Genomic DNA, 27269 nt, shown 5'->3' on the forward strand with positions numbered 1-27269 from the left:
ACCAACCCAGCTCCAAGGAGGAGGAGAGAGAGCACACCTACAGAAGGACTCTGAAATCTTCTCTCCACAGTGAGAGGTTTTAGTATTCAGCATTATTACCCTTTTCCTGTGTGTTTGTTAAATAAATAGGTTCTTTTTCTCTTTCACTTTCCTCAGAGGAAAATATTTTTTGGCAGACCTGGTGGGAGAGGGCTGGTTGTAACCTGCCTTCTGTCAGAGGATATTTTCCTCCAAATTTGTCCAAAGTAGCACACTAAAATAAGTCAGTATTTATTTTGAGGGAAAATGATTTCTAATGGCATTTTGAGGGTCAACAAATACAAAGATAATAATAAGGATAAATACAAAGAAATAAATACAAAGAAATACAAAGAAAATACAAAGAGGTGAAAGAGGACAGGAGCTCACTGGACTGGTCCTTGGCAGCGCCCGGGCAGACCCTGCATGAATTTGGCTGCCTGAATGCAGCTCTTGCCTGGGCCCCAGGGGTGGCCCCCTCTGGGTGTCTCTCCCAGCACCACAGGGATGCTCCTGCCCCTTCCCTGGTGCCACAGGGTCCTGCAAGCGCCTTCTGGGGCCACCCAGACACCTCCCTGGGCCTCTGGAGGCCCTATGGCATGGTGCAGACAGGGATTGAATCAAAGTTTCCTTGGAAGATGGAGGCAGGAGAATATTGCCCACCATCTTCTTTCCAGCTGCCCTCCACAATCCTGCAAATCCTGCTGGGACACTCAGGCTCTCCATTCCGGGGCTCTGCAGCTCCCATGCAAACCCATCCATCACTGTGTCCCCTCTCACATGGATATCAAGAAAATGACACAGCAATATCTAGAAAATGTGAACTTGATTAATTTGACTGCTCTAAAATTCTACAACTCAAGTATGACTGGAAGACTACGGGGTGAGAACGTTATGCCTCCAAAAATGGTCAAGAGTTTGGAACTGGAACACTCAGGGAAACTTCAGCTTCTGGGGGGAAAAGTGCCCTTCCTCCTCTCTCCCTTTGCTTTATACATCTGAGCTGGAGTCATATGGTTGGAACATCCCCTTGGCTGATTTGGGTCCGCTGGCCTGGCTGTGTCCCCTGCCAGGATCCTGCCCGCTCCCATCCCCTCTGATGGGGGAAGGAATGGCAGAGGGACAGCGCTGCTGGGCAGTAGCCAGAACACCGCTCTGTTACCAGCACCCGTCCAGCTACCAATGCAAAGCACAGCCCTGGAAGGCCCGTGAACTTTCCCTCAGGCAGACCCAACACACGGGACTTGAGCTGCCAGCGGCCCAGGTCACCCTCTGCCAGCCCCGCTCCTTGGACCTTGTGTCCCCACAAGCAGACACAAAGTGTTTCTGCTGCTCCCCCTCCTGCACAAATCCACTGAGAGCTGGGATTTTTCCAAGTCTCGTGTCTCCGTTGTGCCACATTCCCAAAGAAGCAGCAGCCCCTCCCGATGAACACGGCAAGTTGCACGGATGCTTGTCAGCTCCACTGCCTGCCTAGAAATCTGGAAACTGCTTCTAAATGCTGCTCCCTTCAGCTCTGGGGCACCGACTGACACAGAGCTGGGAAACAAATGCCCTGGCTGCTGGCTGACAAGGTGAGTTCCGCCAGAGTCAGAGCTCTGTGGGAAATCTCTATCCACACCTCTCCTTTGAATAGATCCACACACGGGGTGCGCAGGGACGTGTCCTGTATGGAAAGGAAGGAGTGTGCCAGCACCGTGACTGACACTTTCCCTCTCCATGTGCGTTCCACAGCCACGGGTACACAGACGTGATGGAAACCCTCGCACAGCCAGAGCCTTCTGTCCCTGCAGAACGGAGCGCGGCGGGTGGGGGCGGTTGGTGGGCAGCGAGTCCCGGACAGCGGGCGAGATCCGGCTCCACAGCTGCCAGGCCCCGCTAAGGCTTAATGCCACCTCCTCGGCATCAGGAAAGGCCTTCAGCCTCGTCCCTGCCCAGAGGGGCAGCACTGGCCTGGCTGCACAGCTCGTTTTCCCCACAGGTTGCAGGAGATGAGATCACAACGCTTGCAAACACCGACTGCGAGCCACAGCTCTGGGTGCTCACCATGAACCTCAGCTCTGCCAGCGCTGTCTGCCCCAGGCTCCAGGGGATGCAGTGGGAGCCCGGCTGGGCTCTGCCCTGGGGCCATCCTCCAGGGACAGCTGCACACAGGGAGCATTTGGTTGCCACAAAGAGCCAGGCCATGGCTGCAGGGAGCTGCTCCAGGTGTGGCCTGCACTGCTGTGTGCTGCGCTCTGGGGCTGCTGCTCCCCGCAGAGGGGACTGCACTGGGGTGCCAGAGGAGACAGAGAAGCTCCAGCTTAAGCCTAACTGGGCTGGGTGGCTGGGCTGGGAAGAGTGGTGAGGGTCAAGGGCATTCACAGAGCTCATCCTGCTCTGTGAAGAATGAGGAAAAGGAAGTGGGAACCCAGCAGTGAGCAGAGCTGAGGCCCGGAGAGCAGCTCTGAATGACCCCCAAATCTCACCAGACCTCTGAGACATTGCTGTTCTTCAGCCAGTGACAACATGAGTCCCTAAACCTGGGGCTCGCTCTTCCTCGTGGCCAGGGGCATCAAGGAAGGCTACAGTGCAATGGGGACTGCGGTGAGCTGGGAACTCACTGGGGGAAAGAGGGAGCACTTGTGGAGCAAAAGGCAGGTGGTGGAGAGAACTGTTGAGAGAAAGGCTGAGCTTCAGCTTGAGCAAGCTGAAAAATGGCATTGGGGGTCATCCCAGACTGATTTCATTTCAGAAGTTACTGAACAAGTTTGTTATTGGGGGGTTTCATATTTTCCCCTGGAGGTGCACGCTCTGCAAACTTGAGCTGCACTGCCGAGCTGCTCAAGCACGTCTCTGCTGCAGGTCACGGCGTTTCTTCTTTGGCTTCTCGTGGCCCCGGGGCTGAGCCGCAGCAGAGCCCTGGCGGAGCCCAGAGCAGCCTCAGCATCCACAGAGCCCGGCTGCAAGGAGAGAAAGCAGAAAGCGCCCGTCAGCTGAAGGCTCCCGTCCCCCTTGTCCCAGCCGCCCGCGGTGCCCAGGCCGTGCTGGCCGCGCTCAGAGCGCTGCCCAAAGCTGCCCAGCATTGCTGCCTCTGGCAGGAGAGCAGGAGGGCAGGACACGTGCCCAGCCTGCAGCCGGCCGTGGCACAGCCACCTCCTCAGCAGCTGCCCAGAGCAGGATGCTGCTGCGCCTGCTGCCGTCTCCCAAAAGCCCTTATCCCAGCCATGCCAAGAGGACGGGCACCCACCTCACACCTCCCGCCGCCAGAAGAAAAGCTGCTCCCAAACGGTGTCCTCAGCCCTTCTCCAAGGGCACGTCCCACCCACGCCACAGCTGCTCCCAAGCACTTCGCCATCCGGACCAGACAGCACCTAGAACGCTTCCTTTGGAAAAACAAACCATAAATCAATGAAAAGAGATTACAGACAAAAAGAGAAAACAAGGAAAAAGGTAAAAAATCTTCTCCCTGCTGGGCCTTGAGGAAGGCCCAAGCCCGCCATGCGAGGGAAAAACCCATCCACGGGCCAGGGCAGCCCACGCTTTCTGCCTTCCCCCTGCACTGCCCCCAAAAGTCATGCTGAGCCCAAAGCAAACAAGGGCAGTGGAGCAGCCCAAGCCCTTCCTTGCCTGCAGAGCAAAGCAGCCCATGCACAGCTTCTGGTGTCCAACCTCTGCTCCCACCATGGGGCTTTGTTTGTGTCGGGCTGGCTGCCCCAGCCCCAGCCCCAGCGCGGGCCACGGTGGGTGCTGGGGGCTGTTGGCAGGGCCAGGAGCAGACTCCCAGTTCAAAACCAGCCCAGCCCATCCCCCCAGCCCTGCCAAAAAGCAGCTTGGCAGCCGACTGAAGAATTGGTTGCATCCGCCCAGCAAAGGGGGGAACCTTTGCTTCCCGGCCAGGCTGTGCAATGCACAAATCTGGGAGCATCCCCCTGCGTGTGGACTCATCTGCAAATTTGCTGTGGAGCCTGGCTTTGGAGAAGGTGCCACAATTGAAGTCCATCATCTTCAGCTTGCCAGGTGGAGGAAGAGCTTGTCATCCTTGATGTCACCCTCCATGTCTCCAGCAGCAGCAGCCGCACCTGGCACAGCTTCTCCAGGGGCTCCTTCTTCCCTGGGGCTGGAGCAGGCTGTCAGTGCTCTGCCCAGGGCCCCGGCTGTCGCTGAAGCAGGACAAGCAAAAGCAGCTGGCGTGGGGGCCACCAGTGCTGGGAAGAGCAGCTCAGCTCCAGCAGCAGGGCTGCGCGTGCCCAGCTGAGGAGCCCTGTGCAGCGATTCAGGCAGGACAAAATCTCTGCCTTTCTTTGCTGCTTCTTGCCAAGGCGCGTGTGCAGCTGGAACTTACCGGCTCCCTGGGTCAAAGCGTGCGTGTGGCTCTCTCCCTTCTCCTATGGCACGCGAATATCCTGCATCCAAGGATCACAGGACAGGTCTTCTAATGAGGGCCTTTCCGAGGAGAGCACGGATAAACACCGTTGGATGAGATTCTGGCACTCTGCGGACAGAAAGCAGAAAGCACCAGTCAGTTGCAGAAGGCTCCTGTCCGCTTTGCCCCACTCTTGCCATGGCCAGGCCGTGCTGCGTGTGCTCGGGGCTGTGCCTAAACTTTGCCATCAATTCTTTCTTTTGCAGGAGAGCAGGAGAGCAGGACATTGCCACCTCCTCAGCAGCTGCCAGTGCGGGATGCTCCTGAGCCCGCTGCTGTCTCCCAGCACTGCTATTCCCCCCGTGCTGCAGAGACGAGGATCCACCTGGAGAGAGCCGTCGTGGGAGCGAGAGCCGGCCCCAGGTGCTGTTCCAGCCCCTCCTGAAAGGGTGCTCCCCGCAGACCATCTGGTGCAGCACGATGCCCAGGGACCAGACGGTCGCTGCCTCGCCATAGTACCAGCCGAACTGGGTCCATTCCGGAGGGCTGTAGGATGGTGTTCCTATGGAATAGAGATGGAGTTATTCAGGGGGACACTGCCTGCTCCCAGAGCCTCGCCCCAGCATCCCTGGGCATGCGGGGGCCGCAGCAGCGGCACGCGGTGTGACCCGCTGCCCTCTGGCCAGCACCTGGGACTTGTGTACAAACTGGGGGTTGGAAAAGAAGCCGCTGGTGTTGCAAGAGGGCAGCAGAAGCCCTGGCAAGGCCCGAGCATTCCATGCAAAGGAAAAACCCACTTGGTGCTGGGGAAAAACCACGCTTTCATCCTCCCTGCCTGCACTGCCCCAGAAACCATTCTTAAGCCAAGGCAACAACGGGCAACAGAGCAGTCCGAGCCCTGTCTCGCCTGCACACCAAACGGGCTGGAGCACAGGTTCTGCCCCCCCCCCCGCTACCCCCACCCACGGGTGTTTCTGTGGCGCTGGCTGCCCCAGCCCCAGCGCCAGTCCTGGGCAGAGTGGCTGGCGAAGGCTGCCAGCAGGGCTGGAAGATGGCCCCTCAGCCAGCGCCGCTCAAAAGCAGCTCAGCTGAAGACTCCGGCTGCCATGACTGGCAGCAAAAGGGAGAATCCCCCCCTGACACAGCCAGCTTGGGCTGTGAGATGTTGGGCTGTGAGATGTTGGGCCATGAGATGTTGGGCTGTGAGATGTTGGGCTGTGAGATGTTGGGCCGTGAGATGTTGGGCTGTGAGATGCCGCTACCAGGAGCCTCCCCCTGCGTGGGCTCACCTGCAAAGCTGGTGTAGGCTGCGGCTTGCAGGTAGGTGCCACAGCCAAAGTCGATGAGTTTGGCCTGCCCGGTGGCCAGGTCAACCAGGATGTTCTCCGGTTTGATGTCCCGGTGCAGGACCCCGCAGCTGGTGCAGTGCCGCACGGCCTCCAGCACCTGGCGGAACAGGTGCCGCGCCACCTCCTCGCACAGGAAGCCCCGTGCCCGAATGAAGCGAAGGAGGTCCTGACACCGCTCCGGCCGCTCCAGCACCATCAGCACGTTGCTGGGGAGCTCCAGCCACTCGTGGAGCTGGACGATGCCAGGGAAGCCAGCGGACACCTTGTCCAGCAGCACGATCTCCAGTGGTGCTCGGGTGCCGTCGGGCTGCGGGAGGAGCACGGTGCTGTCAGCGGGGCTGATGCCGTGCCGGGGCTCGGGAAGCCCTCAGCCAGCCGGGGACGCTCTGCGCGCTCCGCTGGCCCCACGGCCGCTCTCCCTCGAGGCGTTCTGGCGGCTTCCACCCTGCCGGGCCTCGGCTCATCCCCGCCCGTCGCGCCCCGGCTTCTCCCGCTGCCCCTCGCTCACTCACCAGCTCGCCCCAATGGCCGATGCGGTTCCGCGGCACCCGTTTGATGGCCACCTGCAAGGCAAGGGGAGCAGCGGGCTGAGCTCGCCGCCCGCCGTGCCCAGCCCCATGCTCCTTCTCCTCCTCCTTTGCCCCCCGCCTCCTGCGCCCGCCGCCGGCCCCGCCACTCACCGGGGCGCCGTCCGAGAGCCGCGTGGCCGCGAAGACGCTGCCGAAGCCGCCGCGCCCCAGCAGCGAACCCAGCCGGTAGCGCTCCTTCAGGCCCTGCTGCGCCTTCCGTGCCCGCGAGACGCGGCCGTCAGCGCTCGGCCCGGGGCCAGGAACGGCCCCCGAGCGCCGCTCAACCGCCCCGGGCCGGCCATCCGCACATGGGGGCTCTTTTGGAGGGGCCACCGGCGGCTCGGGGCCGGCGGCCGCGCTCAAGAGCGGCGGAGCTCGGAGTGGGGAAGACGCTGCGGAGGCGGCGGGAGCGGCCGCGCCGCCTGTGTCCCCGGCGGGCCCCGGGAGGAGCCGAGGCCGGGGTCGGGCTCGGGCTCGGGCTCGGGCTCGGGCCAGCCGGAGCCAGGGGCTGGCGATGGTGCCCAGGAGCCAGGCACTGATGCCCGCCCAGCAGCGCCACAGCCAGGACGGCGAGAGCCGGGCGGAGGCGGGACCGCGGCGGGACGCCCGGGGGCGGGGAGGGGGCAGCCCCGCCCGGGGCCGGGGGCGGGCCGGGGGCATGGCCCGGCCGGGCCTGGGGAGAGGGAGGCCGCGGGAGGGGGGGTTGGGGAACCAAAGGGAGAGCGGGAGAGGGTGCGAGACACTGGGAGAGGGAGAGGAGGAGCAGGAGAAGGGACGCAGAGGGTTCGTGAACTCGCTGCTTTTGCGCTGCTGCCGCTGCTGCCGCTGAGGCGCTGGGAGCGTTTGTCCGCGTGTCCGTGTGTCCGGTGCCCGTGTGTCCGTTCCCCCCCGCGCGCCCCACGGCCGAGCCCCGCGCGCCCCGGGGCAGCACGGGCCGCTCCGCTCCGGGGCCGAGGCGGAGTCCCGGAGCATCTCTTGCTCCCGCAGCCACACCAAACCCGCTCGGCCATTGGCAGCAGTTTTGCACACGTTTCCCTTTGAAGGGCTCCTCTCTACCCCCATTTCCAAGGAGTCTCCCTGGGGTTTTGGCACCTGCAGCGACAGGGCAGTGATTGGGCTTCAAACTTCAAGAAAGACATGGAGGGGCTGGAGCACGTCCAGAGATGGGAATGGAGCTGGGGAAGGCTCTGGAGGAATTCTGAGGGGCAGCTGAGGGTTCTGAGGGGGCTGAGCCTGGAGGAAAGGAGGCTCAGGGGGGAGCTGGCTCTCCCCAAGTCCCTGACAGGAGGGGGCAGCCAGCAGGGGTGGGGCTCTGCTGCCAAGGGAAAGCACGAGAGGAAATGGCCTCGGGGGAACTCTTGGGGTGGATGGTGGGGAAATTCTCATCCTCCGTGTCTCGACAAAGGGGGACGGGGGCAGGGGTGGGGCACGACCTGGGGACACGGGGGTGGTGACGCTGGGCTGGGGACACGGGAAAGGGCACGGGAAGCCAAAGCCCCGCTGAGCGCTGGCGCTGGGCTGGCACGGGGTGAGCCGGCAGCAGGGCCCCGCAGCCCTGAGGGACTCGCCCTGACGGCCGGGGAGTATTGATCCTGGTCTCTAAAACATGAGACTCAATAAAATATCATTAAAAGATGCCTCCTTCTCCTTCTCCTCCTCTCCCATCCCTTCTCCTGCTCCCCCCGGGCCCAGCGCCCACCCTTGGCCCCCCGTTTTCCCAACGCGGCCGCATCCCGCGGGAGGAGCCGGGACGGAGCCGGGAGAGGTCGGGCTGGGGCAGCGCTGGGCTCTGGGCCCGGCCTGGGCGCCCCCCACGCGCCCCCTCCTCAAATTCCCCTGGCGGGGGGCGCTGGGGGCGAGGGGGGGGCGCAGGCGGGGTCCGGGTGGGGAGCGCTGAGCGCTGCGGGTCTGCCTGGCAACTGGTGAGTCACCAGCGCCGCGCGCTCTGATTGGCTGAAGCTTGTCATGCGCTGTCTCTGATTGGCGCCTTTCTTCGGGGCTCTTTTGGGGGGACTTTTTCTGTGGGATTTGGGGGTCGTTGGGGGCTGTGGGATTTAGGGGCGTCCCGGCACGTTTTGCGGTTCTCTGGTGTTGGCGTTCAGGTGCTTCCCAAGGGCCCCCGAGAGCGGGGTGACACGGTGGGGACACAGGGGGGTCCCCATTCCCGATCCATCCCAGGGTCGGTTCTGCCCCCTCCAATCTCGGCTCCCGCTCAGTTTCCTCAGAGTCCCTCCAAAGTGCCCACCAATAAACGGGACCAGCCCAAACTGGGAAGTTTTATTGGCAACCCTTTGAGAAGCCGGGCGGGGGCAGAGTGGCAGCAGGGCTTGTGGGGACACACGACCCCCCAAAATCAGCGCGGGGACGGAGCGGGGGGTCCCGGCCGGGCCCGTGGCCACGGGGAGGGGCTTCGGCCGCCGGCGACTCAGGAGCTCTGTGGGCAAAGCAAAGGGGGTGACACCGGGCTGGGGCACACCCGGGGGAGCACAGAGCTCCGGGGGAGGGGGGACACGACCCCCGGGCCCCTCCCGTCACCTGCTTGTGCAGGTAGAAGCCGAGCCCCAGCGCCAGGAAGACAAAGCCCAACACGAAGCCCCCGATCCCCGTCAGCATCTTGGGGGGTGGGGGGGCAGCTTTGATGGGGGGGGGGGGGGGGGGGGGAAGAAGGATCTGGGAAACGGCAGCGGCTGCCAGGAAGGGACCGGAATGGACTGGGACAGAATGGGATGGACTGGGACAGAATGGGACAGGAGGATACACTGGGACCAGGATCAGGACTGGGCAGGGCCAGATTTGGGACACCAGGGATTATACTGGGATATATTGGGACCACACTGAGGGCTCCTGGGAACATGCTGAGGTCCAATGGGTGCTGCTGGGATATACTGGGAGTGGTTTGGATCATACTGAGACTGACTGGAATCATTCTGGGAGACTGGAACCACAGCGGTGGTGAAAGGGCGCAATTGGAAAGATGCAGGGGGCAACTGGGATCATCCTGGGAGCAGCTGGCCCCTACTGGGGTCATACTGGGATCATACTGGGAGTGACAGGGTCATGTTGCAGTGACTGGCATAGTTCTGGGAGTATCTGGGAGTGACTGGGATCATACTGGGGGGTGACAGGGATCAAACCAGACTCACACTGGGAAGTTACCTGGAATCATACTGGGGGTGACTGGACTCATACTGGGATCATGCTTAGAGCAACTGGGACCATGATGGGGGCAAAAGGCATCATAGAGGGACTGACTGGGAGTTGCTGGGTTCATACTGGAAGTGACTGGGGCTGTACCTGACTCCTACTGGGAGGGACTGAGAGTGAAAGGAACCATAACAGGGCATGCCTGGGAACAACTGGGACCATGCTGGGGGCAACTGGGATCTTATTGGGAATGACTGGGAACATAAAAGCTTGAGTGGAGTTTTTATCCCGTGGCATTCCTGGGGAGCAGCGGCAGCTCTGCGCCCCCAGCCCGGGGGGTGGGAGAAGGGGAACCGCTGGCAGCACCCTCAGGGCACAGCCGAGGGCTGGGGGGCTCCTCCCCCACTTCATTTTCTCTGCCCAATTCAAACCATCCCCTCCCATTCAAATCCCCTCCATTCACATTTTCTCCCCACCATTAAAGTTTCCTTGCCCCAATTCAACTTTTCTCCCCAATTAAGCCCTGAGGCCCCTCCCCGCCCCCGGCTCCTCCCGGCAGGACCCGGCCGGGACCTTCTGGAAACAGCAGCGGGAAGAGTTCCAAAATTCCTCATTACTTCCTTTGATTTCCTTGGTTTCCGGGGCATTTTCCTGTGGCTGCTCCGGGCCATGGCTGAGGGGTCCCCTCGGGCTCCAGCCCCTTTCCAGCCCCTTTTGCCAGCTCTTTTCCTCAGCTGACCCAAAGCTGCAGATTTTGGGGGGCAGGAAGAGTCGCTCTGCTCGGGGGTCTCCGCGGTGCCCCAGGGAGGCCCCGAGGCCGCAGCGCGGTTCCCTCGGGCCCCTTGGAGCGTTTGGAATCTCCAACTCTCAGCAATCGCTGTCCGTGGCATTCAATCCCCCTTGCAGGGTTTTCCCCCAGACCGGCTTTCTTTCCAGAGGGTTTTGTGGTTTCGCTTCGAGCCGGGGCCTGAGGGCACCGGAGCGGCCGCGGGTGCCGGGGCAGGAAGGGCTGAGGGACAGCAGCGCCCCACAAACCTCCGGGAGGGGGACAAGGGCTGGAGGGGGCAAAGAGAGAATAAACACGAGAATTTAGAAAAAGCATACCTCTAAGGAAATTCGGCTTGGCTTCCAGCGTGCAGGACACGTCTCAGCGTGCAGATCACGTTTGCATGCACCAAATATTACCGCAGGCCTAGGCCCTAGGGTGTATCACCGTGTCCCTCAGCCATAGGGAGGAGGAGGAGAGAAGATCCAGCAGGCAGGAATTGTGCAGCAAGATTGATTTATTTAATTATTTTACACACTCTTTTACAGACTTTTTTCTTCATAGTCTAATTGGACAAAGGATCAGCCTCCCCTTGGGGTGATTGGCTGAAATCCTAAAACATCCATTGTCAAAAGATTTTTCTACTATACTATAAACAAAACTTTTCAAGGTTGCAGGTGGCTTGGTTGTTTACATACCCTGCTACCTCTTCTGTGAGAGAGAAACGTCTCTCATGGACTTACAAAATAGCAAGAAAATCCTTGCTAGCAGCACTTTTGTATCTACAATGAGTGAGTGGGGTGTGGATCACATCACTGGCATCCCTCACTCGCCCACAGGCCAAGCCATCGTAGAGAGGAAACATCAGACACTAAAAAGACTGCTAGAACAACAAAAAGGTGGCAATGAGATCTCTGCCCCCATCACAAGACTGTCCAAAGCGTTGTTCACTTTGAACTTTTTAAACTGTTCCTATGAGTAACCTGATCCTCCCATCATGAGACACTTCACAAACTCTGCCAAACATAAACTGACTGAGAGACCTGAGGTCCTAATAAAAGACCCTGATACTTTACAAATACGTGGCCCGTACCCCCTAGTCACCCGGGGTAGAGGCTACGGGTGTGTTTCCACCCCAGAGGGTCCAAGATGGATCCATGGGAAGTGGATCAAACCCTTTTTGAGACCACCTGTGGATGCCAAACAAAGGAAAGAAGCTGCCACAGCCTGGAAAAGAAGAAAAACCAAGCCACCTGGAAAAAAGACTCGTCCTCCAGGCCTGAAAAACAAATCCTCCACCTCCCAGTCTCCTTAAAATGTGTCTCCCTTCCCAAAATGACCCCTCATTTTGTTTTGAAAAAGGGGCAGTCCAAGGGAGCCATTGTTATTTAAGTTAATTGTATTTGTATTAATTTTATTTGTCTTACACTGTTCCTAAAGTTACCTCCCTTGACAGCGTGATGACATCCTACCTGCTGCTGTCCCACCTGCTGCTGCAGCTCCTCCTCTGCACCAGGATCTCCAGCAGGAGGATTCCTTCCATTATCAAGGACATTGTATGGGGTTTCTTGATGGAGTTGTTAATTTTAGTAGCCATTCCCATTCTTAAGTGTTTGGTTTTGAAATCCCTTCAGCCTCCCCCCTCATTTCAAAGTAATAAAGAAGGGGGAGATGTTGGTGTGACCCAGCCCACTGCAGGGCTGGGGCTGTGTAATGCCAATCAATCCCAGCCCCTCCCCTGGATCGAGTTCCCCAAAGAGGCCGACTCAGAGGTCGATGGGCGGCTCAGAAGCCTAAGCTGCACCCCCTGGGCGGTGCCCGGGTCCAAGCCGCCTCCCTTGGTTCGGGAAAATTCTCGGTTACTCAGTCGTTCATTGGCTCTGTTATAACTCCCGCCTCTCGGTTTCCCCCCCAGTGGTTCTTGTGACATTGTGTCCTCCCCCTGGCTTGTAACTCATTGGTTGTTTCCCCTTTCACCAGGGTTTTCAAATTCCCTATAAAACTGAGGGAAAAGCCTCAGTAGGCGATCCCACCAATCCCATCACATACCAACACATGGGATTCCAGCCTTCCGAGCTCGTTTGGGTAGCGAAACTGCTAACAATAAACCTGTTACAAGTCAAACCTGAACAGCCTCTCTCTTCCTTTGTCTCCGAGCTAACGTGAGCCGATCCCATCGGCTCCTGCCATGTTCCCTCTGCCGAGAAGCCGGCTAGCTAGCCCAGCAAGCAGCTCTTTTCCTGATCCTGAAGTCGGTTCTGTGACGCACAGAAGTAACGCAGCTGGACTGCCTCTGACCTGGGGCACGCCAGAGCTCGTGCTTCGAGCACCAAACGCCGCGTTAAGCCTGACTGGGAAAGAGTGGCAAAAGCATCCGATTGTGACTGGCCCAGAGGCCCCGTGTATTCTGGGCATAGAATTCCTTCGGAATGGCTATTACAAAGACCCAAAAGGACTCAGGTGGATATTTGGGATTGCTGCTGTGGAGGCAGAGGGCATTAGGCAATTGAACACCCTTCCTGGACTATCAGAGTGATGCCTTTTCCTGGTCTTAAAATCAAGAGTCATACACGGTTAGAAGGGGAAAAGGGATTTTACCTTGGTATTTATTTTAAGGATCTTTAGGTGCACATGTCCAGGTCATATGCATCGAGATGCACTCTGCTGAGTCTCTCTCTGTCTCTCTCCCCCCAAATTGGGTATATCATTATAGGTTTTACTAATTAGCATATCTATCAAAGATTCCCCAATGAGAGGCTCAAGTGAGCCCCCCTCCCCAAGGAACCTTCCCCTGGATGGTTCTATCTTGGTTTACAGAATGTGTTCTGGAGAGGACCTTGGGGTCTGGGGCACACTGATCTCTAGCTACGAAGCTTCTAAAATGTTTAGTCTCTTAGCTTAACAAACAAGTCCAAGAATGCAGGGAAAAAGCACTAGGAACACAGAAGTTGTAAAAAGGTATAACAGGGGTATAAAAGAAAAGGCAAAAAGCTTCATGGCATCAAGAGGATCCTTCTGCAGTTGGGCTCCTGAAAGTGGAAGAGCAACGAGTGCCAATTGCCACCTTGACAGTGCACCGCCGGCAGTATCGGACAAATCGAGATGCTGTGATTCCCATCCACAAGATGATCTGCAAGCTGGAGAGCCAAGGGGTGGTCAGCAAGACCCACTCACCCTTCAACAGCCCCATCTGGCCTGTGCACAAGTCTGACGGGGAATGGAGATTGTGGACTATCGTGCCTTGAATGAAGTGACTCCATCGTTGAGCGCTGCTGTGCCCGACACGTTGGAGCTCCAGTACGAGCTGGAGTCCAAAGCAGCAAAGTGGTACGCCACTATTGACATTGCTAATGCTTTTTTCTCTATTCCTCTGGCAGCAGAGTGCAGGCCTCAGTTTGCCTTCACCTGGAGGGGCGTGCAGTACACCTGGAACCGACTGCCCCAGGGCTGGAAGCACAGTCCCACCATCTGCCATGGACTGATCCAGGCTGCACTGGAAGAGGGTGAGGCCCCAGAACATCTGCAGTACATTGATGACATCATTGTGTGGGTAAACATGGCATCGGAGGTATTTGAGAAAGGAGAGAGAATCATCCAAATTCTCCTGGAAGCTGGTTTCATCATCAAGAAGAGCAAAGTCAAGGGACCTGCCCGAGAGATCCAGTTCCTGGGAGTAAAGTGGCAAGATGGATGACATCAGATTCCCACCAAGGTCATCAATAAGATCACAGCAGTGTCTCCACTGACCAACAAGAAGGAAACACAAGCTTTCCTAGGTGCCATAGGCTTTTGGAGAATGCACATTCCTGAGTACGGATCGTGAGCCCTCTCTACCTAGTTACCCGAAAGAAGAACGATTTCCACTGGGGCCCTGAACAGCAGCAAGCCTTTGCCCAGATCAAGCAGGAAATTGCTCACACCGTAGCCCTTGGCGCAGTCAGGACAGGACCAGAGGTGAAGAACGTGCTCTACTCTGCAGCCAGGAGCAATGGTCTGTCCTGGAGCCTCTGAGAGAAGGTGCCTGGTGAGACTTGGGGCTGACCACTGGGATTCTGGAGCTGAAGCTACAGAGGGTCCAAAGTCAACTACACTCCCACAGAGAAAGAGATCTTGGCACCTTATGAAGGAGTCCAAGCTGCCTCAGAAGTAATCGGCACAGAGGCACAACTCCTCCTGGCACCCCGACTACTGGTGCTGGGGTGGATGTTCCAAGGAAAGGTTCCTTCCATGCATCACGCCACCGACACTACTTGGAGCAAATGGATTGCCCTCATCATGCAGCGCACGTGAATTGGAAACCCAAGTCGCCCTGGCATCTTGGAAATAATTACGAACTGGCCGGAAAGTGTGACTTTTGGATTATCTTCTGAAGAAGAAGAGGAGCAAGTGACACATGCCCAAGAAGCCCCACCATATAACGAGCTACCAGAGAGTGAAAGACAATACGCCCTCTTCACTGATGGTTCCTGCCGAATTGTAGGCGCTGGCTGGAAATGGAAAGCCGCCGTATGGACCCCACAGGACAAGTTGCACACGCTACTGAAAGAGAAGTTGGATCGAGCCAATTTGCTGAATTCAAAGCTGTCCAATTAGCTCCTGACATTGCTGAAAGAGAGAAGTGGCCAAAGCTCTACCTCTACACTGATTCATGGATGGCAGCCAATGCTCTGTGGGGTTGGCTGGAAAGGTGGAAGAAAGCAAACTGGCAGCACAGTGGAAAACCAATCTGGGCTGCTGAGGAGTGGAAAGGCATTGCCACTCGGGTAGAGAAGCTACCCGTGAAAGTCTGTCATGTAGATGCTCACGTCCCCAAGATCCGGGCTGATGAAGAACATCGTAACAACAATCAGGTAGATCAGGCTGCAAAAATAGAGGTGTCCCAGATAGACTTGGATTGGCAACATAAAGGAGAGTTGTTCCTAGCTCGATGCGCCCATGATGCCTCAGGCCATCAGGGCAGACATGCCACCTATAAGTGGGCACAAGATCGAGGGGTGGATCTAACTATGGACAGTATCTCCCAGGTCATCCATGATTGTGAGACATGCGCTGCGGTCAAGCAGGCCCAGCGAGTGAAGCCCCTGTGGTATGGTGGGCAATGGTCCAAATACAAGTATGGGGAGGCCTGGCAGATTGATTACATCACACTGCCTCAAACCCACCAAGGCAAGCGCTATGTGCTCACAATGGTAGAAGCCACCACTGGATGGCTGGAGACCTACCCTGTGCCTCATGCTACTGCCCGGAACACCATCCTGGGCCTCGAAAAGCAAGTCCTTTGGAGGCATGGTACCCCTGAGAGAATTGAGTCCGATAATGGGACTCATTTCAAGAGCAGCCTTATAAACATCTGGGCTAGAGAACATGGCATTGAGTGGGTGTACCACATCCCTTACCATTCACCAGCATCTGGGAAGGTTGAGCGATGTAATGGATTGCTTAAAACAACCTTGAAGGCACTGGGTGGGGGGGACTTTCAAAAACTGGGAGGTGCATTTAGCAAGAGCCACCAAGTTAGTTAACACCCGAGGATCCACCAGCCGAGAAGGCCCTGCCCAATCCAAACCCCTACAAACAACAGACGGGGATAAGGTTCCAGTGGTGCACATGAGAGGTATGCTTGGAAAAACTGTTTGGGTTAATTCTGCTTCGAGCAAAGACAAACCCATCTGTGGGGTTGTCTTCGCTCAGGGACCAGGTTGCACCTGGTGGGTGATGCAAAAGGATGGAGAGACCCGATGCATACCTCAAGGGGACCTTGTTTTAGGATGAACTACCCATGGCTCTGTACTTGAATCAGTATCAGCATGTATATACGTATATAATTCGGGTGATGCATGTATTTATATGGTTAAAAGGGTTCCGTTTCATGTAACATGTTAGTATGGAAAAATTTGGGGTGGCCAATGTTGGGGTTTTAGGAGTTCTCCTCCTACTTTCTTTTTCTCTTAAAGGAATTTTCCCCATAGATGTTGGCAGGGGGACAAATTACTGGGTGCTTAAGGAAAACAAAGGAGCTGGTTATAGCGGCAGGGGTGCATCACTTTCACCTGGGTTTGCGGGCAGTCAGTTCCCAGTGTTTGGATGGAGAGAGAGGCTTCTTCTTTGGCTGCTTTCCTTGTACCAGGGAGACCCGGGGATCCCAAGCTCGCCTTCCCTGCCCCACTGGGAGCCAGGCTGTGGCCGCCCGCCCCTGCCGTTGCTTCGAGCCTTCGCTACTCTGTAGCCCCGCTCTCCCTGCCTGCCGAGACCTCCGGGGGTTCCCACCGCAGCTCCGGAGTTTGATACATCTCGTCTGAAACCCGGGATTTGTGCTTGTGCCTGCTGTTCCAGCCTGCTGTTCCCGAGGGTCCAGCTGGACACCAGGATCGGCTGTCCAGGGGGTTTTTGAAATCTTTGTTCCATCCCTTCCCGGGATCCCAGGCCACCAGTGCCGCGTGCTCCCCGAGCTCGCTCCGGAGCGCCCCCTGCAGCCGCGGGGGAACCATCGCACCTGCCCTGCTCACCGGGAGCCGCCAGCGCCCCTGCTGGCTGCGAGCGGAACTGCACCCGAGGGGAAAGGGCCTGACAGCCGAGAAGGCTGGGACTGGGTTTGGGATTGTTTGCTGTTACTGCCATAGTTATTGCTGTTTGTTTGACTGGTTATACACATACAGATATATATTAGTATAAATTATATATTATATATTATAGTATATATATTAGTATATATTACCCTGTTATTCCTGTTCCTCATATCTTTGTCTATAAAGCTCCTTAATTTCAAAATTATAATTAATTCAGAGGGAAGGGGGTTGTAATTTCTTTTTCTTCCATTTCAGGAGAGACTCCTGCCTTCCTTGGCAGACACCTGTCTTTCAAACCAAGACACTGGGAGCAACTGGGACCACAGTGGGTGCAAATACAATCATACAGGGAGTGAGTGGGTGTTGGGGTTTCAGTTTAGTCCTAGTTTTTTTCTGTTAAAGGAATTTTTTCCCATAGCATGTTGCTAGGAGATAAATGGCCATACTTGAGAGGAGATAGCCATACTTAAGAAAGACAAAAGGGCCTGGCCAGGCTTTTGTTCTCACCTGGCGGGCAGTTCAGTTCGCTCTCAGCGTCTGGAGAGAGAAGCCGCGGAGAGAAGAGCTGCTGGTTCCCGTTTTCGGCGTCTTTCCTTTCTGCTGGGAACAACACCGGGGATCCCAAAGCTGCTTTCCCTGCCCTGCTGGAGGCTGGGCTGTGGCCGCCCGCCCCGCTGCTGCTTCGAGCCTTCGCTACGCTGTAGCCGTGCTTACCCTGCCTGCCTGGAGCCCCGGGGGGTTCCCCTTTTGGATACATCTCGTCTGCCACCCGGGATTTGTGTTTGTGCCTGCCGCTCCAGCCTACCAGTCCAGCCTGCTGTTTCCGAGACTCCGGGACCAGCTGCCCACCGGTTTGTGAAGCTCCTTTGTTCCACCCTTCCCCGGGATCCCAGGGCGCCAGAGCAGCCGCGTGCTCCCCGAGCTCGCTCCGGAGCGCCCCCTGCAGCCGCGGGGGAACCATCGCACCTGCCCTGCTCACCGGGAGCCGCCAGCGATCCCTGTCGGCTGCGAGCGGAACTGCACCCGAGGGGAAATAGCCTGACAGCCGAGAAGGCTGGGACTGGGTTTGTGTTTGCTGTTACTGCCATAGTTGTTGTTGTTTTGTTTGACTAGTTATATATATATATATATATATAGTAAAGAACTGTTATTCCTATTTCCCACATCTTTGCCTAAAGACCCTTGATTTCAAAATTATAATAACTCAGAGGGAAAGGGGTTACATCTGCCACTCCAAGGGAGGCTTCTGCCTTCCTTAGCAGACACCTGTCTTTCAAACCGAGACAGTGGGTTCATACTGGAAATGACTGGAGCCACACTGGACTCTTACTGAGAGTGAAAGCAACCATCCTGGGTGTGACTGGGAGCCACTGGGACCACGCTGCGGGCAACTGGGATCTTATTGGGAATGACTGGGACCATACTGAAAACAGTGGGAGTGACTGTAAGCGACTGGGATGATGCTGGGAGTGACCGGGATCATACTGGGGGTGACTGGGAACCACCACTGAGGCGGCGGCGAAGCTCGGAGGCGGCCCCAGCGCAGGTGGGAGCCGCGCTCGGTTCTGGCGGGGCTCGGGGCTGGCTGCGGGCGGAGGGGGCGGCAGGGGGCTGGGGCGGGTTCGTTGTGCCGTGTGGGCGCCGTGTTCGCCCTGGCGTGAGGGCGCTGCGGGAGCGGCTGCCCGCGCTCTCCTTGCCGCTGCTGCCTCGGCAGGAGCCGGTGCCGGAGCAGCGCTGGCTCGTCCCGGCTGCTGTGGGTAGGACAGAGGTGGCTGCTCTGTCCCCGGGACTGTTCCTTGGAAGGTTCAGACTTCCCGATCTGCTCTCCAATATGCACACACCCGTTTTGTTTGTTTTAGTAAAACAAAGCAGTATTAATACCTCCATTGAGTCTTTGTTCTTCTTCTTTAAGTTCAGGAATTTGACATGGCCTTGGCTGAGCAGCAGTCCATGGCAATCAGTAACATTTTCTGGAAGTGATAGTTTCTTTCACTCCTTCCTACCTACAGCTCCCTGGCCCTATCTAAAGCAGATTCACGGGCTTGGCTTGTTTAAGTCACATTCACCTTATTCCTTTCCCCCGTCACTGCTGGCGCCCCTCCCCTGCTTGCGCTCGCAGGTGCCACCGAATGCGTGTCCCGGGATCGCATCTCCCCGCCCGCAGCCTCCAGCGCCCGCCCTGTCCCGGGCTGGGCCTGGGCTGGCGGCAGCGAGCCCGACAGAAACCAACGCCCGCGGGGCCACCGGCGCCGGGGCTCAGAGCCGTGCAAGGGACACTTTGGTTTGCAGGGGTGGAAGGGCCTGGGCTCCTCCCCTGCCCCATTTGACTTGGTTTAGGATTCAGTGTTTTGGCCGACGTAGGAGGGGAAAAAGGCGTGTTTTTTCTCCAGCACTGGGCGGGTTTTGTCCCTTGCCTTTGGGCCTTCCCCGGGCCCCCTCTGCCCTCTTGCAGAACCAGTGGCAATTCCCACCCCACGCGGTTTGTAAACAAGAGTCGGCTGCAGTCGAGAAGGCTCCAGGCGCCTCCTTCCAGGCTGACTCTGCCAATGCTGAGGCTGCTCTGGGCTCTGCCGGGGCTCTGCTGGGGCTCAGCTCTGGGCAAGGCTGGGCCCGCTCTCCCCTCGCATTGCTCCGGGCAGCTGAGTCACGGGGGAACAAGGAAGGGATACGTCAAGGGACTTGAGGTTTAACAGAGCTTTTATTCAATAAACTGCCATAACTACCAGGCTGTCCTAACCACCATAACTAACTAGCAGTGCTAACTACCGTAACTAACCACTTGTCCTAACTACTATAACAAAAAGCTGGCCCCAGGTGCTTCACATCTTCCGCTGTTCCTTCAATTGCTTTGCTGCAGTGATCAGAGGGCTCAGGCTGGAGAGAGGCTTGGCTGATGATAAAAATGGGTGCTGCCCAAAGGATGAAAAAGAAAGAAATCAACTGTTACTTTCCCAAGTCAAGTTCCTCACAGGCTCTGTTGCAACAGGACAGAGGGGAATGTTTGAAACTCAGGAGAGGGAAGCAGGCTCAGATTAGATCTGAGGCAGAATTTTTTTATCAGAAGAGTGGGGAAACACTGGCAGAGGGTGCCCAGAGATGTGGGAGGTGCCTCCTCCCTGGAAACATCCAGGCTCAGGTCAGGCAGGGCTCTGAGCCACCTGATCTGCTTGAAGATGTCCCTGCTCCTTGCGGGGCACCTGGTCCAGAGGACCAGGAAAGGACCCTGCCAAGCCAAACCAGGCGAGGATTCTGCTGGCTTTGCATGTGAAAAGCAGCGAGACTGGACACTATTGGAGGGGGCCCCAGGAGAAAACCCCTCCCTCGCGCTGCTGTTTCCCCTGCAGCCGCTTCACATCCACCTGCAGCAGCTCCTGGGCAGACCAGCGCCGCTCCTCGTCCCGCTCCAGGCTGCACTCCAGGAAGTCCCGCAGCAGAGCCGACAGGCGCCTGGGCTCCTGCAGCTGCGGGGTCCCGTTCTGCCGGATCAGACAGCGAGCCTGCGCGGAAAGCAAACACTTCTGAAAAAGCTCTGCCAGCTTCCTTCACACCCACGAGTGCTCACAGCGACCCCGGTTTCTCAGCCCCAGTCTCCAGGGACACTTTCCACCCTGGCAGAGATGCTGCTCAGAGCTCATTCTTCTATGCCAACCAAAAAAGCCAAATGCTGCTGTAGCCACAGCCATTCCAACATCCAGATGATCTTGCCTTGAGAGCCAATGTCATTGGCTGACTTTGTTAGTTGGAACCTCCATCAGAAATAACCCATTTTGCTTCTCCAAAGACGGACACCAGCTTTACAGGCCATTTGCAAGAGTCACTGTGGTCTGCCTGTGGTATTTCCAAGGATTCTTACATCAAATGCATCCCTGCAGTGCCACTGACACTCAAGTAAATGCATTCAAGATGTTCCATCCCAGAAACTGCCAGGCAAGGAACCCGAGGTTTGGGTTGCTGAAAGCTCAGCCTTGGTGACATGGAGAAAGTAGCTTGGGCGAGGAAAGAAATATGTTAGACTATGGGGATGTTAAACAATCATCTTCATGTTTTAGACAAGTTTCCCAGTGAGAAGAGTCAGGGGGAGTTCATCTCGCAGAACCTCTTTCAGAAACTCCTTCAAAAACTTGTTGGGTTTGGGTGTGGGGTTTGGGGTTGGTCTGGGGTTTTCTGCAAGATAAGATTAGAGCTGATGCTCTGGCTTCATGTTTTCAGGTCATCCTCACAGACAGAAGAGCTGCAACAACTTAAAACCCAAAGCAAATTCTGGAGACTGCAGAATATTTGTCTGTGCTCAGGCTCGAATCCTCTGGGAATTCCCTTCCCAATGGGCAGAGCCCTCCGGCTGCTCCTCCCAAGGCGGGGTCCCTCTGTGCTCACAGGCCTCTGCAAACTCTGGGAAATTTGCCTCTTACCATGGCCGCCGTGTGCTCAAAGTAAGGAGGTTCTCCTTCCACCATCTCGATGGTCACAATGCCCAAGGACCAGATGTCCACCTTGGGGCCATAAGGAGAACTGGTCACAACCTCTGGGGCCATCCAGTGAGCAGTGCCCACCATGGAGCTGCACTGCTCCTGCTCAGGGCTCAGCTGAGTGCAGAGGCCAAAATCAGCTGAGGACAGAAACAAACACTGTCAAAGGCAGCTGGAATGAGGAAACCAAGCACAAAGATTGCCCACTCTCAGTCTGAGAATGCACTGCTGAATCCAGCTGGAAAAGTCCGCAGGGCTGTAGCCAAGGCAAGACGGAAGTGGACCCTTAAAGGAACCCTCAGCTTTCATGCAGTGGCTTTTAGTGATTCCCTTGAAGCTTCAGATTCCAACTCCCGCCCCTCTGCAAGGGCCATATCCAGAGCAAAGCCACTGCTGACACCCTGCTCCTCTCCGGAGCTCTCTGCATGGGGCAGCCGCTCTCAGCTGGCAGCAGGGGCCGGGTACCACCACCAGCAGCACTTGTGGGGCTCTGGCCGTCACTGGGAAGCAGCCCCACACCTGCAGCCCGGGAGCGCCGTGCCTGACCAGGAACACCCACCCAGCTTGACAGAGCCGTCCGTGGCCAGAAGGATGTTGGAGCTCTTCAGATCTCTGTGGATCACCCGGTTTGAGTGGAGGAAATCCAGGCCCTGCAGACACTGAGAGAGAGCAAGAAACACGAGGGTGGAAATCCATGGCCGGAATACACAATCCCACAAGAAAGGACAGTTTAGAATTCTGCCAGCAGCAGCTTTGCTGTGCCAGGCCAGGAGTGCAGTGCAGACAAGCTCCAGGCAAATGGTTCAAGGCAAAGCTGAGAACAGCAAATCAAATCAAAAAAGACAGAGAGTCCCACAACAGCAGGAAAGAGGACAAGAGCAGAGTGGAAGTGCAGTGACACTGGCAAGCCGTTCACTTCAGAGGCTCTTTCTTCTGCAGCTCATAAAAACAACACAGAAACAAAGCTCTGAGCATGGAGCCACTCCTCTTCTCAGGCCCTGCTTGGAAGGAGCATTGTGTCCATGGGAAGCACAAGCAGGATCCCTCACCTCCCGACTGACAGCTGCCATCTCTCCTTCAGCCATGCGTGTCTGTCTGACAACGTCCTGCAAAGTTCCTCCATCCATGTATTCCATCACCAGCCAGAGATCTTCATCAACAAGGAAGCTGGAAGAGGCAAACAATGGCATGGAGATGAACGCGCACTGCTCAATTCCCCGATGGAAAAGCCTCGAGTGGAGTTTTGTTTCCAGGTCACTTGTAAATGAGGACAGAATCCGATGCAGAGACATTCCTGCCAGGCTGCACAGTCCTTGGGATCTGCACAGTCTAAAGGAGAAGGAGACGCCTGTGGGAAAGGAGAGGCCTTAGATGGCAAGCAAGTGAAAAATGCAGTTTAGCAGCAGCCCAGATCAATGTGGAACCACAACACTTGCCCCCAGCTGGTTCAGCATCTGAACTCAGCACTTCCACCATTCCCTCCAGAACAAGGCAACACAACTTCCAGAGTTATCCAGGGCAGGAGGCCGTGCAGCACTTAGGACAAAAGTGGTCAAGTGTTTGGAAAACCTTGCAGCAAGTGCCTTCAGAAACAGGCAGGGCCAATGCAAAATGGGCAAATGAGGCATTTCTGGAAACAAGAACCTGGTCTTCCTGGCATCTGCAGCAATGGAAAAGAGTTGGGAAGGAGAAGCCAAGGGAAATAATGTCTGCCAGGGTCTATCAGCACTTGTTGTAAGACCCAGAAAACTGGGTCAGCTTGAAGGAAAAACCAAACCAAAGCAACAAAAGCACACGGAGGGAGTGAACTCACAGGCTGTTGTTTTGGGAAGCTACGGCCGGGTGAGGCTTTTTCAAAACAGGCTACAGACTGCGGATGCCAGGAGAGATTAACGCAGGGCCCGTGCACGGGATAAGAGCTGAAGCACTCACCTGTCCAAAGAGCTGACAATGTTGGGGTTCTTCTTGTCCTTCAGGACCAGGATCTCATTCACAGCTTGTTCCCTGTTCTGCCCTCTGAGACTCATTTTCTTTATGGCCACCTGAAAGGACATTGCAGCCCTTGAACTGCAGGAGTCTGGGGCAGGAGGCCGCAGCAAACACGGAGCGAGTCTTTGCGGAGCGACGGAGCTGGGCTGTGCCAAACTGCCTTGGGATGGGACACCCGGGCTCAGCAAGTGACATTCCCACAGCCCATTTCTCTGCTCGCTGCGGGGCCGCTTACAGGACACAGGGCCAGAGACATTTGGCCTTGGAAGCTCTGCAGAAATGGGCCCTCAGCTCTCAGCCTCAAAGCTCTCACAGCATTCTCTGCACCTGCAGTCTTCTCAAACCGCCTTAGTTTACCACCACTCTCATTATCATTCAAACACATTTTGCAAGCAGGAAGTAATTCTGGTTCTGTGAAAACAGAGCAAAACAGCCAGGAACCCTTTAGCAATCCTGGGGGATTTGGTCATGATTTCAAACGCAACTGCTCTGTTTGGGATTGCACAACAGAGCAAACACGCACAAACATTGCTCAGATGATCCCTGTCACGGGCTGTCACTGACACCAGACCCAAACACAGCTGCAGCGTTTAGGAGAGAGCTTTGCTCTGCACATCCATCTTCTCATTCCTCTCCCTCTCTCTGGGAACAGCTGCAGTAGGACTAAAACCCCAAACTGATCCCAAGAAGGATCTCTCCTTAATTAGGTCTTGAGGTACTCTTGGAAGATGAAACGCAGGATGGAAAAACTGCTAAACAGTGTTTCTGTCCGAGGCTGGGATGAAGATAAATTAGGCCTCAGCCTCCACCAGCTGATGCACTGATGTTTTCAGATATGAAGACCAAGCCAGCGTGTCCTGCTCTGACAGACACCGCTGCCCTCCTTGCATTCCTTTGGGCACTTCAGAAGGCTCAAGTCTGTCCCAGCCGTGCTCTGCAGGCTGACACTGCTGTGCCTTCAGAGGAACAGCCTGTGCAGGAAAGCTCTGCTGGCCCCACAAAGCTGCAGCCACAGCTCCCAGCAGAGGGGAAAGCCCTCAAGAGCTGCCTGACGCGCTGGGCGTGGTGACACTGACCTCTCCTCCAGTGGCCCTGTCGAGTCCTTTATAAACGGTTCCGAAAGCCCTGGAGACAGAACAGCAGAGAAGAAAGAAGCAGCGCTTTAGGCCCTGGGAGTGAAAGCCAGCCCAGACAGGAGATCTCTGCTGCCTGCAGCGTTTACAAAACACCTGGGTGCATCGACCCTTCAAACAGCAGCGCAGCAGCCACCAGCCCTGTGCCACACAAGGTGTGTGAGACAAAACTGGGGCCCAACATGAAGGAAAAGGGCTGGAGCAAATCCCCAATGTCCACACTGAATTACTTTAGTCCAAAACCTAGGGTGGGAGCAGGTGTCTAAAGAACAGGAGAAGAATGTATTTCATCCTTTTCCATTTCCTGCCTACGAGCTGCAGGATCCACAAGGGCCCTGCCATCAGGCAGCTGATGCATTTTCCCCTCCAGTGCAGCAGCTCTGTGTCTGTTACTGCATGTACAGGGCTTACTACCTGTGCTGAAAAGAGCACTTATTAGTTCATCTCTGGTTTCTGTTTCTAAACTGTTATGTTGATAATCCTGACCGGTGGATATTTTTGGAAGCAAACTATTTGAAAGGAATCTTCTTGAGAACTGTTTTCTGACAGTCACCAGATGGTGAGCTGCTCTTTCAGGCAATCACATTCCAGGGACAGAAGATCTTCCAGGTCCTGCTCCTTGCTGCAGGCAGGACACTGCCAGCCTCAGGGGCCTCTGACGATGCCTTCTGACCACAGTTACCAATTCTGGTCAGGACTGAGAGACAGCAGGATCGTGGCCCAGTGTCTGAAGATGTTTGCAGCTTGCCTGGCTTCTCACTTGATACTGCACCAGCAAATACCTGGCCCCTGCTTGTGCAGAAGTAACTGCCGTGCACTTACCCTTGGCCAACCTGCTCCAGTTCCAGGTATTTCTCGGCAGGCTCCCCCACGCTCACGGTGCTCCCTGAAAGAAACCACATGGAAGACGCTCCCTCCCAGATGGAGACCCCGCCTTGCAGCAGGGCCAAAATGCAGCCCCACTCCCTGGGGCCGGGAGCCCCTTGCTCTCAGCTGGGCAAGGACAATAAATGACTCTGTGACATTCAGCTGCACAGCAAGCCTGGGTGCAGCTGATGCTGAGACACACACGCAGCACCCTGCTCTGGCACACAGCAGCACAGCAGACGTACTCAGCTGCATCAGGCACCACTCCTCTCTGCCCTCTGGCTGCAGGGCTGTGCTGCTGTCAGATTGTTCAGCCCAGGATCCCGCAGCAGAGGGAGGTTCAGTGTCCTCTTCCCAAGCAGAGGGAGGTTCCCCATCCTCTTCCCAAAATTCAGCAGGTTCCTGGTCTTCTTTCCAAGCCACGGGATGTTTGCCGTCCTCTTCCCATGCCGGGAGAATTGCAGCCTCCTCTTCCCAAATCACAGGATGTCCTCTGTCCTCGTCCCACGCTGGGAGATGTCCGTCGTCCTTGTCCCATGGCACTGGAGCCTCGCTGTCCTCGTCCCACACCGGGTGATGTCCACCATCCTCGCCCCACACCACAGGAGCTTCACTGTTGTATTCCCAAACCGTGGGATGTTTGCCCTCATCTCCCGGGACAGAGGGAAGTTCACCATCATCCCCCAGAACAGCGGGAAGTTCACTGCTGTCTTCCTCCTCTTTGGCCTCCTCTTTGGAAGCACAGGGAGCCAGAGGAGGAGCTGATGTTGCTTTTGTGCCCTGTGGACAGATGGTAGCGTGAGGGACGGGAAGTTCTATCTCAGTTATTGCCTTATTTATCCTCAGCTACACATCCAGCTGCACTAAGCAGAAATGGGATTTGGAGATGTTCAAACTAGGAAGGGGCTAAAGTCGACATTGCCACTTATTGCTGGGCATTCCATATTCCACCATGGCTAAAGCCAGCAAGCAATCTTCTGCCTGCAAAACCAGACCTGCAGCTCTTCAAAAGCTCTTCAGCAGAGAAGGAGAAAAGTGCCAGGGATCCCTTTGCTGCTGCTGCTGCGGCTGCTGCAAAGACACTGGCAGGAACTTTCCTTCAGCCTCCCAGGCTGGTGCTCGACTGCCACACGCCAAGCTCACAACTCTCTGCACAATTCTGACCACCAAAGGTTCCTTTCCCACTCACCGAAGGAGGAGCTGCTCGGGATCCACGCGTGAGGTGCCCTGCAACGGGACAGGCAACACGAACCAGATGCTGTTAGGAAAAACCTGCCCGTGGTGGGAACTCCCACGGAGCAAGGCAACCCTGAGAGAGCATTTTGCTTCCACAACATCCCTCCAGGAGCCACAGTCCCTTCGCACAGCAAGCAAGAGAACAGCACAGAATCCTGGGCTGTGTCAGCTCTTGGCTGCAGCAGCCAACGCAGGGAGTTCCAGGCTCCGCTGGCACAGACTCTGCGCTTGAGGGAACAGAACCTCCCCGGCTCCATTGCAAATGCTGTGCACGCCCCGCTGGCTGCAGACACCCCCTTTTTCAGCTGCAGCTGGCAGCAGGAGCTCTCCCAAACCAACGGTGTCTTAATGGCAATTTGGTTACAAAGGCAGCTCAGTTCCAGTGGGAGAACAGAAAGCACACAGCAAGCCCGAAGGCACCGACGCTGCAGCCAGGGAAAACCTCGACTTACGTGCCAAGTGGGCTAAAAAATACCCCGAATAAGCCACAGAGTACAGAGTGCAAACTGCAGCAACCGCTTGCTGAATCATTTTGGCCGTGCTGCACACGTGGCAGACTGTACCCCTGCAAGCACAGAAGGACACCCGGCAGGGGCTGGGCTGGCTGCTGAGAATGCCTCGGGCAGGAGGATCCTCCGGCAACCAGCGGGCGCCCAGAGCCGCTCTGGACACTGAGGGCTCCGTGCCCACAGCAACGGGAACACGGCGAGGACGCGGCAGCGTTCCCGTGACATCACAGCAGCAGCTCCCGCAAGAACCGCCTGGAAGGTTCTCCTCTGTCACAAAGGAGCACAAAGGATCCTCCCGGGGCACAGCCTGTT

General features: G+C 56.5%; 1 pseudogene; it reads right to left on the bottom strand.

Annotated features, from left to right (window-relative positions):
* Positions 1–27269, bottom strand: part of LOC138101859 (uncharacterized) — a 678931-nt pseudogene that overhangs the window by 142430 nt on the left and 509232 nt on the right.

The sequence above is a fragment of the Aphelocoma coerulescens genome, unplaced genomic scaffold (assembly GCF_041296385.1).
Source record: "Aphelocoma coerulescens isolate FSJ_1873_10779 unplaced genomic scaffold, UR_Acoe_1.0 HiC_scaffold_56, whole genome shotgun sequence".
Classification (NCBI taxonomy): domain Eukaryota; kingdom Metazoa; phylum Chordata; class Aves; order Passeriformes; family Corvidae; genus Aphelocoma; species Aphelocoma coerulescens.